Source organism: Impatiens glandulifera, chromosome 1 (assembly GCF_907164915.1).
Source record: "Impatiens glandulifera chromosome 1, dImpGla2.1, whole genome shotgun sequence".
NCBI lineage: Eukaryota > Viridiplantae > Streptophyta > Magnoliopsida > Ericales > Balsaminaceae > Impatiens > Impatiens glandulifera.
Genome location: NC_061862.1, coordinates 55,131,619 through 55,149,748, shown reverse-complemented (window position 1 = coordinate 55,149,748; position 18,130 = coordinate 55,131,619).

Genomic DNA, 18,130 nt, shown 5'->3' with positions numbered 1-18,130 from the left:
TGAAATCAAGCCATTAATCACAGATAATGACACCATTGATAAACAAATCAATTCATCATAAGGAAGGGTGGAGACCTCCATTGTTGAATGTTACGATAAAAACAACAACCGATGGAGGAGGTCAAATGAGAAACCAAGGCAGAGAAGATGTGGTTTTCTCTACGAAAAGTTTTAAACTAGTTATATGCATGATCATCGTAGTTAGTGTCCTTGGAATCAACCTCCTCATCAACATCTCCATGGATCTCGTGTTCCACCGGCGAATAATCGTCGCCGGACTAGGTGAACTTGTCGTCGGTCGTGACCGCCCTTCTTTGGTGTACCGTTTATCTCTGTCCCCGACTTCCTCCGGCTTGGAGTCTGATTGATCGAATATAAACCCTGGAAAACGGCTATGTAGGGTGATGTGGAGGGAGAGGAGATTAATTTTCGTTGAACATTTGGGTTCAGTGTGAAAAGAGAGTCGGTTAAGTTGTTGGTTTAATAGTAATAAATAAATAAAATAAATAAATAAATTTAGGTTTAGTTTGATTGATGTTAAAATATTATAATAAGGAAATAAATAACATTAAGTAAGTTAAAAAAGTTAGTGAGAGTTCTAAATATAACTAAATAATTCAAAGAGAGTTCTTCAAATGATAAAATATTAGAAGAGTCCTAAATTTGAAAAAACTCTCCGACCAGAGTCCTAAATTTATCATTTATCGCATGATATAATTTATGAAAGAAGATATGAATGCTATTAGACTTTTTTTTTTATTATTATAGGGAGGATATGAATTTCAAAATTTACAGGTAAAAATAACTAAGATTATGTTATATTATTTTTCATTTTCAAGTGGTTTAATTTAAATGATTTAAAAAATCTCAATTACCCAAGATGTCTTTTGATTAAACCTTTTTCTTTGACTAATGAATTTTTCTAACATTGTTTTTTTACTTTATAAGATTAACAAAGAATGAATAATGCAGGATACTTAAAATTTGAGATTGGTCAAAGTTTAATTATTTTTGCATTAGATTAAAGAGTTTAAAGAATATAATATATAATTAAAATGGTCAGCACATTGTTGCATTTTTAGCGACGAACATTGGCAACGGTAAACCATTGTGGTTAATAAAAACTATTAGCGTCAGCGATATAACCGCCGTGGTTAATACAAATTATCAGCCACATCGTAATAAAAATTATTACCTTGTGAAAATTTAATATCTAACAGATGATATGTATGTAATTTGTACAAGAGAAGGGGTCAGAGAAGAACAAAAACACGGTTCTTGTGAGAATGGGAACCGAAGAGAAGATGATGTTGGAGTTTAGGAACTTGGATGTAATACCTATATGCGATAACTCCCGCTATTGGTTTCGCCATATTGGCAGCGTTGTCCGGAAAGACGAGTTAGTGCCACCTCGTCTCAAAAACTAGTCTAATCTCTCCCAATTTCAATTGAACCATATAAGATAGTCTATTTCCGTGAGTTTTATATTTTTTAACGTGTCATCTTATAATTTGAAACTTTTATAATCCTAAAATATGTATTTATTTTTCAGGATCCTTTCGAGAGTTCAACAAACATTCTCATTAAAGCCTATAGAGATAAGACGATGCCACAAACAAAGAAGGCATGTGATAAGGTGGAGATATGCGAACAAGAAGACTTATATCAACCCATATATTGATGACAAGGACAGAATTAGAATACATCCTCCTCGGGGATTTTATTACGAAGATTGGAATTATTTGCTTAACAATCACTACTTCACGGCTAAATTTAAGGTATAGTACATAGTCATTTATATTTCTTTATATGTGTTTTTCGACTATTAACTAACAATTACTATCTTATAATTGCAAAGAAAGTAAGACTAACGCTGACAATAAAAGGAAATGATGTATCTCCACCACACCGACAACAAACCATTTTCGCAGAAAGAACGAGATATGGTAATTTATAGTAAAAGTATTTAATTTACATAATATCTAAAATATGATATATGTATGTTATTTGTACAGGAGAGGGAGATGAGACACCCCCTATTCAAGTAGGAGAGCGACTCCCGATGATCTGACTCCCATGCCTTCTCCGCTCGTTCAGCAAGCCGTCGTAAGTTGTTATCATTTCTATCGTTTTAGTTTGGATGTTTAAGTTTAAAATTACTAACATTAATGTTGTAAAAGATTGTAGATTATGATGCGCAAGCGACTAGAAACAAAATCCTAATATGTCACTGCTCGAGGTGTTTGAGTCTCCTTTGGGACGATAGGGACACGGGGGTGATAGGGATGAGATCGAGAATACATCCCACTCACTTCAGACCCAGTTAAAGGGGAAGTTCTTCTTCAAGCGTCAACTCACGTGTGTCACAACAAACGCTGATGAAGGAGAATAGGATTATGCGAGAAGAGGTGAAGATGTTGCATGCAAATCAAGAAGCACAAAAGGAGGCACATGAGTAGAGGATGAACGATATCCAAGCGCAGGTGCGCGCACAACAAGAAGCTTTAGAGGCGCTCGTGTCTAGGACTCCCCCTCCCCACAATCAGTGATTCACATATGATTTGATTTGAAATTTTTGTATTACGATTTAGAATTTCGTCGAATTTGGAATTGAATTTGATTTATGAATTGTCTTTTTTTTGCGTAAAAACATTTGAAACAGGTTTTATGAAATTCAAAAAATAACCAAAACCAGAGAGTGGCAATTATATACTTCGGCGTTAGGGAAGGTCGATGTTAGTAAGTGAACCGTAAAAAACTCGAGAGCAACAATTATTAACCACGATGTTCTCCTAAAGCCGTGGTTAATAATGTATAATTATTAACCACGACATTCTCCTAAAGTTGTGCTTAATAATGTATAATTATTAAGCACACAACGTTCTCCTAAATTCGTGGTTAATAATGTATTAACCTCGACATTCTCTTAAAGTCGTGGCTAATAATGTAGCATTAATAACCACAGCTTTAGGAGAACGTCGTTGTTAATAATGTATCATTATTAACCATGACTTCCACCCTAAAGCTGTGGTTAATAATCAAAATATTTTAACGTCGAGTTTTGTAGTGTCGACGAACGACGGCTTTGGTCGCCGACGTTAATAATCATTAACGTCGGCATTATGGCTTTTAAAGACGACTTTCATCATCTTTAATAGTCCTTTTCCCACTAGTGGAAGGAGATTTGACACCCCCTAGTTATGAAGACTTCTTCCTACAAACACATACTAAGAGAGCGACCGCCGAGGATCCGACTCTCGTGCTTTCTCCGCAAGTTCAGCAGTCCGTCGTAAGTTATAATCCTTTCTATCGTTTTAGTTTGAATGTCTAATTAAGTTTAAAATTATTAAAAATATTGTAAGTGATAATAGACTGTGATGCATGAGTAGTAAGAAGTAAACCCTGTAATGTCGTCGTTTTACGTGTATGAGGCTGCTTTGAACCATAGGAACATGGGAGGGTGATCGAGATGAGATCGGGAATACGTCCAACGCACTTTAAATCCGATCAACGGGAAAGTTCTTCCTAGAGCGTCAACAACTCATGCATGACTCAACGTCAACAAACGGAAACGCTGATGGAGGAAAACAAGAACTTGCAACAACGGATGGAAGGGATGAATGCACAACATAAATGTGATATGGAGTTGCGCGCACAACAGACACACAAAATAGAAGAGATGAGCGCAAATCTGGCCCGTGAAATGTAGTTGGGCGCACAACAGACACGTGAAATAGAAGAGATGCGTGTAATGATGCTTGCACAACAAGAGGCTACAAAGATATTTATGTCTAGGATTCCCTCTCCACCGATCAATAGTGATTGATATACGATTTGTGATTTTTGTACTAATACGATATGATATTTTTTTTGAAACTTGGAATTAATTTTTATTTATGAATGATCTTTTTTTGCTAATAGTAGTACAACGACATATGTAACATGTTTAATAGAATTAAAAAAATGTCAAAAACTTGAGAGCAAGCATTATCAATGTCGGCGTTATGGGATCGCCGACGTTGATAAAGAACAATATTAATGTCGGCATTAGGTGAAAGTCGACGTTAATAAGAAAAACTAAAACCCGAGAGCAAGCATTATCAATATCGACTTTAATGAAACGCCGACGTTGAAAAAGATCAAGAATAATGCCAACTTTAATAGAGCACCAACGTTGAAAAATATACAGAATAACGTCGACTTAATGGAGCGCCGATGTTGAAAAATATAAAGAATAACGTCGGCTTTAATGGAATGCCGACGTTAAAATATATCAAGAATAACGTCGTCTTTAATGGAACGTCGATGTTAATAAGAGCCGAGAACAAGGATTATCAACATCGACTTTAAGGGAATATTTTCGTCAATACAAATCATAATCTTTTAACGACCAAATTATTAACGATGACGGACGACGACTTTGTTGGTCGGCATTATGGGTTTATGTCTTTAATGATATATTTCCTACTAGTGACTTTTTTTTTTTTTTTTTTTTTTTTTTTTTTTACGTTACAAATTCAAGATAAAAAGACTCCATTTATCTCTCTTTAACTCATTTTTGTTTGCATATATATCTATATTATAATTATTTTGTAAGGACCTTTTATTTTTCTTTTTAAATTATTTCATTTCATTTGATTCTGAGTTTTTTTTTTGAATTGAACAATTTTTCATTAATTTATATTTTACATTATCTACATGTTTAATATTTTTATGATTCATCACGGTCAATGGTGGATTTATGCACAGCCTATCATACGTACAAAATATTTTATATGTAAATAAAGATAACGGGCAGAAAAATACTGTTATTATTGATAATTTTTCGTTGTTAAAAGTATATTTTGTTTGTTTGATATTATTACCCTTTTATCTAGGGTAAATTTTATAAAAAAAAATAACTCAATAGATTTTAAATCCTATTTTCGTCCTTGTTAACGGGTTTGAGAGAAAAATCAATATATGAAAGTTATTTATTGTTTATAATTTTCCATTTCACAGATATTAGTAAATTTATACTTCTCCAATTTTACAGGATTTACAGAAATACCCTTTTAAATATTAATGTTAAATTTATCACTTGACTCACAAAAAGAATAAAAAATGCTAAAACTAAATTATAACATCAGTTGAATGTTTTAGATAACATTAACTCGAACTCCCATTCTTAAGGTGATAATTTTGTAAGTTCAATTTATATAATTCTCATTTCAACGTTCCATGATAAAAAGTTTTTTTTGTATGTGTGTCAACCTTCAATTTAGTAGGGAATTTTACAAAAGTTCAATTCAAAGAAGTTTAACAATTTAAGTTTATATAAAGTTTTAAATTCTTAATAATTTTACGATGGTAAGAGTTTATAAATTATTTTGATTTTAAATAAAAGTGAATTTATATTTAAGAATGAACAAATATGTGATACCAAGAAAATTGCTTTAAATTAATTCCTAACTACATAAGAATCAATTTTAATATGTTTTATTTTTTCATGAATCTTTTTTTTTTGTTATGTCTATTCCAATATTGTTAACCACTTCCATACTTTTACACACAACTTCATGAACTTAAAAAAGTGAGTTGTTCATCAGTCACCAAACTGAATGTAATATCTGAGATAAATCACCTGTTATTGGAGAATGTTGCTCAATTAACATATGAGAATCCTTCACATTTAGTGTCACAATCTTAAGCAAGAAAAAAAAATCCAAATGAAAAAGGTGCATCTTAAAATTATATTATATTTAAAATTATTAACTAATAAGTTTTAGTTATTGTATTTTTTGGTATAATAAATTAATTAAATATTAAGACATATTTTCTCGAATTGGTTGCATTGGATGCTAGACATGAGGATCGGTATTATTTTATTTGTACATTAGTCTTTAGCATAAGGGTTTTATTTCACCCACTATCTTAATCTTTTTATAATTATATAGTTTTTAGTCCAAACAAATATTATTTGTAAGAATAAAAATTTAAAAAGAAAGGAGAAGAAGAGTGCTTTAAATAGAGTTTAAGCATCTTGGACAAACTCGTTAAAACATAAATTAATAGTATTTTTCAACCACTTTTAATAAGTATTAAATGATGTAACCAATTTTATATATTCTATATAAGTTTCAACATGATGGATTGGTTTTATTTCATAAAACTATCCAATTTCACTCTAAAATGTACATTTTAAATAGGTTATAAAATTAAGAGAAATGATTAGGTGAGGGAATTTGGTGAGGGAATGACGTGACATAATCTTATTCGCTGAAAAAATCAAATAATTTCTCTCTTTTCTCTCTTTCCACCCACTTTTACATTTTTCAACCATTGAAGGTGATGCCAAGTCATTCCCTCACCAAATTCCTTCACCAAATTCTTTCTCTCTATCACTCCTCTAAAATTAATGAACTAATTATATTTCACAACTTTAATAATATATTTTACTTATTATAGATAGAGCAATAGGGCTCCATGAAGTTAGGAGTCATTAAGAACTTATTTATTTTTTCCTTTTCCTCGATACTATTTTTCATTTTTATGTTCATTTTTTTCACAATTTTCTTAAACATTCTACGATCCTCATCATTTTACCAGGTTAGTGTTTAATTGACTTGCTTGCAAAGTGTTGTCACTCGTCACACTCCTTCAGAAGGCTGAAGTTACATATATTATTCTATCGACGGTGGCAGTCAAATAGCAACCCGGTTCTTACCGAGAGTTCTACGTTTTCAGCCAATCACAATACGGACTAATTATTTAATTAATAAAATGCTCTCGAGTCTAAAAAAAACTGAGCTCCGTAATGGTTGACCCACCAGTTGATTTTTAACTCAAATATCTTTTCCGATCTATCTAATATTCATATTATTTTGTTATAAAAAGCAGCGAGTGAAGTATAATTCACTCGAATTATTAAAGAAGCAACAAGTGAAGTATAAAATGTTCTTAATGTGCTTAAATACACGTGGGGATCTGGCAACAAATACACGAGGTCGATGGTTGACCTCATGGTCTTGAGGGGACGACCTCCCTACACGGGGGCTGCACGCTCCTTTATCATTTCAGACGTGAGACGGATAGGGTTTAGGGATGTCGATCGACTTTGGGTGGGGAAAGGCTTGTTATGCTGGAGCTGTCGAGTCCTTGTTACCTAGCCAAGACACGAGGTTGATCAACTTTTATGTATCCGGTAAGAATGATAAAAACGAGGATGGAGCTCTCTTGCTACTATCCCTTCCACCAACTTCCATGAAGGTATTTGAGGACGAACTACAACGCCTACTAAAACATGGATATCACATCCTATCAACTTTATAAACAAACATATATATATGGAAGGAATATTTATTCCTTTTCAAAATAAATATATAAATGAAATGAATGCCCCTCATTTCACATCTCAAATATATTAAATAATTAATATATATAAATTAAATACTTAAAAATAAATGTTTATAGAGTTTGTTCTAAATGAACTCATTAATGAGGATGATAATAATTTTAAAGTTAACTTAATTAGATTGCTACTTCTTAAAGTTTAAGAATAGTTATATTGTCTCACTTATATTTTGTTTGTTATTATTTATTTCTATAATTCTACAATGAATTTTACTTATGTTAACTTTTTAGTATCTCACATCAAGTATCTTCATTTGTTTAGAACAAGTATAACAAAAATAAGAACGAGCAGAATATTTCCAGAGAGGCACTTAAAAACTTATCATTCATTTTTTTCATTCTTGTATGAGATTAAAAAGTAAAAGTAGCTGCCTTTTCAAACCTTGATTTTCGAGAACCACTTATCTTATTAGTTAGTCTGGTTTCCGACCTAAAGAATTCTTTGAAGGAAGAATTATAGATTTAATTGATATTGACTAAAATCCACTTATAGAATTAGTTTTTTTCGTAAACTTTTTTCTACGAAATCTGTCTAGTTTGTTAGGAGGTATCCCGAACTCCGCTCCGAAACAACCTTTTCTGGCTCGTATAAGGACTTGTAGAAGAGCCGGATTTATCTTCGCCTTTAAGCGGGAATAAAGTGAAGCATGTCAGTTTCCACCACCATAACACAGTTCGTCGGTCAATTTATAGGTAAACCCCTTCTATGATATTGTTATCCTATATTTGTTTTGAAAAAAATGACAAATCGATAATTTGTGATACAAAAATGGTTGCTATTGAATACTAAATATTGAGTTACGTAGGTGGGTTAAACATATTTTATTAAATAATCTAACAGCAGAGTTGAAGAAGCGCTGACAGCAGACTTGCTTCAAACAGCAGAGTTGTCTTCAACACGCTAACAACTGACTTACTTTGAACAGCCGCCTTGCTTCAGCAGTAGCCTGAAGAAGCGCGAGCAGACGCCTTACTTCAGCAGTAGTCTCAAGAAGCGTTGACAGCAGCCCTCAGGGGCGAAGCCAGGATTTGAAACCTACCCGGGCTAATTTTTTATTAAAAAAATATATCCGGGCTAGTTTTATAGTTTGCTGTCACCAATGCCTTTTAGCGACGAAAAATAACCTTTTAGCAACGGAAAATAATCAACAACGACGATAATTTACCGTCGTTATTGATAAAATACATAAGGCTCCCCGGGCTACAGCCCGGGCCAGCTTGCACTTGGCTCCGCCCCTGGCAGCCCTGATTCAACAGCAGTTTGAAGAAGCGCTAACAGCAGCCTTGCTTTAGCAGTAGCTTGAAGAAGCCAACAACAATGCTACGTCAACAACTGTGCTGAACTATTAGTAGACTGTCACCTGGCATGCAACCACTAGAAAGACGACACGTATCTTCGAACGAGATTCGACCGTTGCTACATCTCAATATAAAAGGACATCAAAGTACAACGTCAAATCCCTTGATTTATGAACGACGGATCACTGGATTTATGAACGACGGATCCCTGAATATCTAAATTATCGGTACGACGAATCCTCCCAGTCAATTCACGTATCCAAAAGTCGGATTAGACCGTTGCTACATTTCAATACAAAAGAGCTCTAGAGTACAACGACGAACACATACAAGCAAATATAACCTTCAAACATACAAGATACAAAGAACAAGCCTTTGAACTCTCGTTCAATTTACTCTCTCTAGCTCATATGTTATAAGTGTATTCTGTATTTCACCTACCCTAAGTTGGGAGTTAATTTATTGTATTATCTGAGAGTATACTTATTGTTGTAAGTTGAACAGAACGTTGTATGTTCAATAAAGTGTTAGCTAAGAGTTTAGAACAGACAGCTGTTAAGTCCTAGGTTCTGATTGAGTTTGTGTAGACGCTATACAAACCAAAGCCTTCTAGTGAAATCCTTTTGGAAACAGAAAAGGGTGACGTAAGAGTTTTATCTCCGAACATCCATAAAACTCTTGTTTCATTTTCTTACTGAATCTAACAGTCTTGCATCTTTCGCTTTAAATCTAACAAATATTTCCGCATTTGAAACCGTTCAAGAGTTTGCGATGATTTGTAGAAAATAAAAACAGATTTTAATCTCTAACGGGATTAAAATCGAATTGAAAGTAAAGACTAATACAACAATATTTAACTCCTCTATTGTTGTAGTCGATCCTAACCGTATTCATCCGCTCTCATATGAAGCGCTTCACATTAGATATTCAAATGAGAGCAGTTATACATTCTATAATGTGAAACTATTTTTTTACAATCTTATTTTTTTATAAATAATAATATTTATTATTATTTTTATTTAACAATCTTCTCTTATTAAAAATCTTATATTTTATAAATAATAATATTAACTTTTATTTATAATTAACTATCTTTTTTTTATATAAATAATAATATTAATTGTTATTTATAATTAATTATCTTTTTTATAAATAATAATATTAATTATTATTTTTATTTAACAATCTTTTATTTTATTTTATTTTATAAGGTTTAATTTAATTATAATTAAACCACTTATTATTTTTATTTATCAATAATAACATAATATTTTATATAAAAAATATATCATTACTATAATTATAATTAATAATTTAAAACAACAATACAGAAATATGATAACTATTTTTTTATTTTATAAGGCGTAATTTCATTATTAATTATTATGTATTTGTATTGTTATTTAAAATTATTAATTATATATTTTATATAAAAATATTATTTTATTATTGTTAAATAAAAATAATAATTAATATTATTATTTATAAAAATGTAATTATATTATTTTTTTAAACAAAATATTGTTAATTAAAAAAGATTTAATAGGACAGGTGAAAATAGACGGGTGGGCCTTGTTTTAGATTTTTTTTACTAACTCAATTAAAAAAATTTAGCTCTCATTTGAAACTCCTCTTATGTAAAGATATCATGTGAAGTTATCATTTGAAGCTCTCAAAGTGAAGCTACGTGATGCGCGCTTCAAATGAGAGTTTCACATTGAGAGAGATAATTTTTTTTAACATTTTATTGTTTTAACAAGAATGGTTTTTTTAAAGTTGAATAGAGAGGTAGAGAGGTGAAAGAAAAATGTAGAAAAGAGATAGCGATAGAAAAAATAAAATTAAAGAAAAATAAATTAAGAGGGGATAGGTCACGTGACTCTAAGGTTTGGGGTTCCACCGACCGATCTTACTACCTAAAACGAAACAACAATTTCACCATTGTTCGAGATAGTCTAAAACTGGAATTTTCAGCCTACAAGAAAGAACTTCTATGAAACACACAAAAATATAACATATCATTTGAATAAATAATCTAATAAAAATATTTATCGAATACTCGATATAAAACTCAAAACAATGTTAACATGTATTCAAAACCTTGGTTTAAATTATTACATTTATACTACAGATTTCATCACAAATGAAATAATATTGGGACAATTTGAAACTGAGCCAAACTCATAAAATTGAAAATAACATGAGTTATCTAACATCATTTGGAATTGATCAACAATTGCACACTATAACTTGCAATGAAAATTATAGCATCACTCCATTAAGATTAGGCTAGACATTTTCCATAATATTTTAGATTATTTTAACCAAATTCACCATTCAATTAATCTCCAACTATATTTGGAAATTAGAAGTAACTCAAAAATGTAAATACTCTAGGACTTCTCAAACCGAACAAATTCATAACATAAGTTGGAGAAACATGAACCGATCGAATCAGTTTTTTATCTAAGCAAGATCACTTTCAAAGGAATTGGTTTCTTGTATAGCAACATCAACTATGCCCGCTTTATTTATCAAATTGTAGTATTTACTTAAATAATGCACTTCCTTCAACCGACATACTAATTACAAAACTATATGAATTGAAAGGAATTAGAGAGGCATATAAGAGTTTAATTAAGAGTCCTCTACCTTTATTTATATGAGTTATTCAAAATGAAATATTCTTAACCTAGATTACAATATTTGATCGGCTAAGTATTAATATTTAAATAACTAACTTGCCTTATTTAACCATTAACTAATTTAAATAACATTATTGAACTGTGAATTATTAATACATTATATATATTTTGTCAACATAGTCAAAAAAAGTAGATTATATGGAAAACTTATAATATTTTTTAACCATTAATCAATTTAAATAACACTATTGTACTGTGAATTATTAATATATTATATATATTTTGTCAACATAGTCAAAGATGAAGATTATATAGAAAACTTAAGAAAAAAACTTATTAATGGCTTAGTTTACTTGCTTGAAGATATGCATTTCCATCAATCAAATGACATACTTATTGCAAGACTATATGAATTAAAAGGAATTAGAGAGGTATATAAGAGCTTAAGAGTCCTCTAATTTTATTTATATGAGTTCATTCAAAATGAGATATTCTTATCCTATATTACAATAATTGATTGGCTAGATATTACTATTTAAATAACTAAACTGTGGCTAAATATTACTATTTAAATAACTAAACTGGTTAGATTTGGTAACGCTAGAATTAGAATTGAAATTGGAACGAGGGGTCTAATTCCAATTCTTAAGTTTGATATATATCTTTAATATTAAGAATTTTAATTGAAATTATAATTTTAGTGAAATTTGATATAATAAAATTTTATAGTTCTTATTTTTATTTTTTTAATTTGAAAATATAATTTTTTTTATGTTTTTTCTAACAAAATAATTTATTATTTTATTATTTAAAACACGATTAAAATTTTCAATGAATATTTTTTTAATGAAATTTGAAATATAAAAGATCTATTGACACTTGAGCTATCCTATAATCGGTTGTATCATACTAATATTTTAATAAAATAAATAATATTTATTATATATTTTTTTCAAACATAAAAATTGAGATTAAATTACAATTTTATAAAATTTTCAAACATAAAAATTGAATTGTAATCCAATATCAATTCTCATGAAATTGAAATTTCATCGTCAATTATAATTTCAATTTCAGTTATTCATACATAGAATTAGTGTTTTTTTTTTTAACTATTAACTAATTTAACTCTATTGAACTGTGAAATATTAATATATTATATATTTTGTCAATATAGTAAAAATGAAGATTATATAGAAAAATGAAAAAAAAAACTTATTGCCTTAGTTCAACATTGGAATTTCACATCAATAGATGGATCAATAGATGGTTGACTATGTATAAAAAAAATATTTCAAATAGAAGAACAAAATGAAAACATTAAGTTTGGAACACAAATTATATTATATCAAGAACATTAAAATGTTAGTTCAATTTAAATTTCATACCGAGAAGTTTTTCTCGAATTTATAAAATAAATGAAACATATAGAAATACTATATAGTTAAATTGTAAACACTGAAACACAATTATATCAACATAAAGCTTATATATTCAATCTTATAGACATAATTCTAATAAAATAAAATAACAACTTTACCAATGTCAATAACTACTAGCCTCCAACAAATGTTATCAATAACTACTTGCCTCCAAAAATAATAACATATTAATGAAGGAATAAATAAACTACAAAATACTTATAAAAATGAAACAATTAGAAATTTGTAGCGCATACAAAATGAGTTGAATAAAAAAATGGAAGAAATATAAAACATGTTAATTAACATAAAGAATGAGTTGAATAAAAGAAATAGAAGAAATATAAAACATGTTAATTATAAAGAGTATATCTATTGTTAGATAGTATTAAACTGTAGGTATAGAATAATAATACCAATAGTAAATTTAGTTAATTGTTTGGTGATTATCTTATATAAACATTGTTTGAAAGTCATATAATTTATACTTTAAACTAGATAAAAATTTGTACATAGTAGAATCTGTTACAAGCCTATATAAACAAATATATTCCATATTTACCCTTATACTTATACTTTTATTATTTTCTTTATTTGAAAGTACTATTTTTACATTTACCTTTATATTTTAATTAATTTTTTTTCTTTCTATTTGATATGTTATTTACATTTTTTGTAATTACAGTCTGGTGAATATATATATAAAAAAAATTAATATATTGATCATTTACTCTTTCAATTTCAAAAATGTTAAAATTATTTTAAAAAAGTATTAGATATAGATTCTATTTAAATATATATAATATTAAATAAATAAAAATTTAAATAAATTATTGGTGCTATAAAATATATAAAATAATTTAACATAGGTTAATCTTATTAATTATGTGAATAGTGGGAATAGTTTGATTCTCAGTCATTTTCTTTATTAGTTAGATATATTTTTAAATTAGGTAAATTAAAAATACTTATTACTAAGGTCATGATTTAATATATTGGTAAGAAAGTTGATTATTAAATTAGATCTAAAGAGTTTATATTTTTTTCCATGAACAAAGAAATAAGAAAATTATAAATAATAAACAAAGTTTCAATATATTCAACGTTAACAAAATATCTATATTTGTTAGCAACATTTTATAACATAACACAAAATATGTTTAAAATAATAAAAAAAAAAATCATGAATGAAAAAAATAATAATAAAAAATTAAAATTAAATAAATATTAATTTAATAATTAAATTAAATTTATATAAATATAAAGGATAAAATTGTCGTTTACATTTTATATAACATTTTTATACTACCAACCAAATACAAAATTATAAAATCTATACAATTTATAACCCTCTTAATATTTTCAACCAAATACAAATAACATATATAATTTATATATCTTAATACCTCTTTACAACTTATACCCCTTATAATTAATACCTATATAATTAATACCATATAATAAAACGCTACCCTATTATATTATATTATATTATTCTAATAATCAAATGACATAGAATATCATGTAGTTAAATTGTAAACATTTTTTTGAAAACATAATAATATCAAATATATGGGAATTAAAGAATAACTAACCTGATACCCCACATTTATGGTCCCCGTTTAAAATCAAAGCACTCCTAGATCGAATCAAACCCGTGACATTTTGGTCTCATACCATTGGGCTACCTTGGTATATATATATATAATGATAGAGAGCAAGAATTTGGTATCATAAATGGTATCGAAAATAATATGAAAACGCGTGATTGGACTTAAATCTAATAAGAGAGATATTTCATTTTTCAAGTTCAATCATATGTTGCTAATGGTTGGTGATCCTTGCAGGATTTTTTCAGCAAACCAAAGTCAAACACATGTTTTTAGGCATTTTTTTCAAATAATTCGCGTTTGGCGTTAGCATGACGTCAGCGACCGCGTTTTGAATCCTTTTAAGGCACGCGGTCAAACATGTTGACTTCCGTTGACTCATCCTCGACTCGTTCGGTTTAACTCGGTTTTTGACATTTTTGCCCTTATGAAAGCCTTCTACACAAAAATGCAAATAACAATATTATACTCAAAATTCATAATTTTTCGAACTAGTTAATCTAATTGTATCAGATCTCCCAAATTTCGAGTGTTTTTTCCTTTCAAGAAAAACCGAGAGTTATTTGGAAAACTCTTAAATTTTCCATTGTAAGAAAAAATGAGAATTATTTGAAAAACACTCGAATTTTCTCTTGTAAGAAAAACCGAGAGTTATTTAAAAAACTCTTAGTTTTCCCTTGGAAACTCTCGGTTTTTTTTAAATGGAAAAACCGAAACTTATTTAAAAAACTCTCGAATTTATTTGAAAGGAAAAAACCGAGAATTTTTCAAATAATAGTATTTTTATTTTTATTAATATACAATTATACAATATCTACGGTCCTATCCTTTGTACTAAACAATAGTATTTTTATTTTTAAAATACATTATTAATTTATTATTTTTTTTTATTAATTTCTATATAAATAATAATACAAACTACCTATAAAATAAATATTAAAAAGAATAATTTATATAAATATAAGAATAAAATAATCCTTTACCTTTTCACTACTTTTTTATACCACCAACTAAACAAAAATAATAAACCTATATAATTTATATTCCTAACCAAATACAAATAATATATATAATTTATACTTTCTAATACTTACTTACAATTTATACATCTTTAATACTTATACCTATATAATTAGTACTGTGTACCAAACAAAATATATATATATATATATCATATTTTCTTTATGAATATAAATAATTTTTATGTTAATATAAAAATTAACTAATTGATAATAAATATTAAATACAAAAGATATATACATACACAAAATATTAAAATTATTTCAACAATCATAAGTGGTCTAGCGGTTTAAGTGTTCACATTTCATGTTGGAGACTGAAAGTGTGAGGTCACGAGATGGAGGTTGGGTGTTGAGTGGTTTGTCGAGTGTGAGGTCGGAATTTGTGGTTTGTATGACGGGAAATGGAGGTGGGTAGTGGGTGGTTTGTCGAGTATGAGGTCAGAATTAGTGATTGGTTTGGCGAGCATTTAAAAGTGTGAGGTCACGAGATGGAGGTCGTGTGGTGGGTGGTTTACCGAGTGTGGTGTTTGAATTAATGGTTGGTTTGATGAACATTTGAAAGTGTTAGGTCACGAGATGAATGTCAGGTGGTGGTTAGTGGTTGGTTTGACGTTGGATAAAGGTCTGTGATCAATTGGGATTGATTGTTGATTTGTTAAAATGAGAGTAAAAGAGAGGTTGACTAAGATTAGTGAGTGGTTTGTCAAGTGATAGAGTCATATGAAAAAGTGTGAGTCACAAGATTATGGTCAGTGGGTAGTTTGCCGAGGGATTAAAGAGGCATATGAAAAAGTGTGAGTCACAAGATGAGGGTCAATTGGAGGGTTATTGGTTGAGTTTTTGACGAGATATAAGAGGTGTGACATCAATTGAGGTCGACTAAGATTAGTGAGTGTTTTGCCGAAGGAATAAAAAATGCATATTAAAACGTATGAGTCACAATATGAGGATCAATTGAGGGATTAGTGGGTACTAAAAGATTAAAATATATGTTAATATTAAGTTTAAGATTAAACTTAATTTTTATCTAAAATATTTATAAATAAATAATATTTTATATATATTGCGCACGGTTTCATGCTAATTTATATAACGAAATTAGTTGATATCAATTCAAATATTTGTTTTACTCCTTAATTTTAATTCTCTATCCTCTCTTATAAACCAATTAAACAAACCCTATAAATATATGGATTAATTATATATTTTCAGTTAAACAAACCTATGAATTTTTTAATTATTAATAATGTTAGGATCTAGGTCGTCGCTGGTGGACCGGGGGTTGGACCGGTTAGCGGCTCTCACTCGTAGGATGGTGGTTAATCCGATTAGAGATTAACACCGGGGTTTCAATACTACACAACCTGTCACAAACCCTTGAACTAGGTTCAAGCGCGGAAGAGGTTTGCTTTCAAGTTGAAGCGGTACACGTGTATGATAGGCGGAGTCGGTTTCGGATGATGGAGATTTGAAGAATGGTGGGTCGGTTTCGGTTATCTGGAAGTTCGGTATGGTTAGTATAGAGTCGGTTTGGAGCGGTATGGTTAGGTTAGTCGGTTATATACTGAAGCCAACAGAAAGTAAATAACACAGAGAATTTTATGGATGTTCGGAGATAAAACTCCTACGTCACCCCTTCCTCTCGAAACCGCGAGAAGGATATTCACTAAGGAATACAAGTACAATCCGATCGAGACTTATTTCCTGCTCGATAACACTCTTACAATTCACACCGAAATTGTAACACACACTTAGAGTTTAGCACTTAGGCTTTCTGAGAATAACACAGTTTTATCACTTGTAGTAAATGCTCTCAACACTTCACTTGTCTAGCTTGATATCGCTTAATGTCCCGCATTTACTCTTCTGCAACTGCCTCCTTTTATAGGTGAAATATGCCAACGGTCATATTTCACTGCCTTGAATCTGATTGGCTGATCAGAGGTGCAGTGATTCAGTGTCTCAGACCTGCGGTCGTCTCCTCAGACCTGACGGTCTGTTCTTCCGGTTTGTAAGACAGACCTGCTGGGTTTGTCTTTTACTCAATGTAGGCACTGTCTCTTTGGACAGTTGTCTGTACTTTGAAGATTTCCTTTCTGGCTTATCCCGAAGTAGAAGGATCCGGTAGTACTGTTTTCTGCAGCCTACAGTCTTTCCTCAGACTTGCATGGATATGGAAGTATTCAGTCTGTTCCTTTGGTATCATTCTCAACAGATACCCAAAGTGTCTTCTTGTACTGGTCGGCCGCTTGACTTGGCCGAATGTCTTTTGGTAGTTAAGTAGCCGGACTTCTTCCGGTTATTCTTGTCTTGTGGATGATCGGCTATTTGATGGTTCCGGTTTTGAGCTTTGGCCGATCCTTTGTGCGGTCACGTTCAGAATGCTCTTGATCGGTATGGTGACTTGACCGGTTAGGTACCTTTAATTGGTTCTCTTGTTCATCCGGTCCGGTTCCTTGTTCCTGCATGGGAAGTTTGTTTAAGTTAGGTTTATTCGAACCGGTCTGAATTTATCTAACAAATAATATTTAAAATAATAAAATTTACAAAGACTATATTTGTTCATAAACATGATTATATGTATTATTTTTCATGGCAACATTCAATGATTTGCTAATTAATATATATAGTTACAGACTTTATAATATATACATGAATTCAAAAAATAATATACTTGAACATTGAAAAATCTTTAAAAATATCTCATTTTTATTCATATGAGTTTTGCAATATACATGATT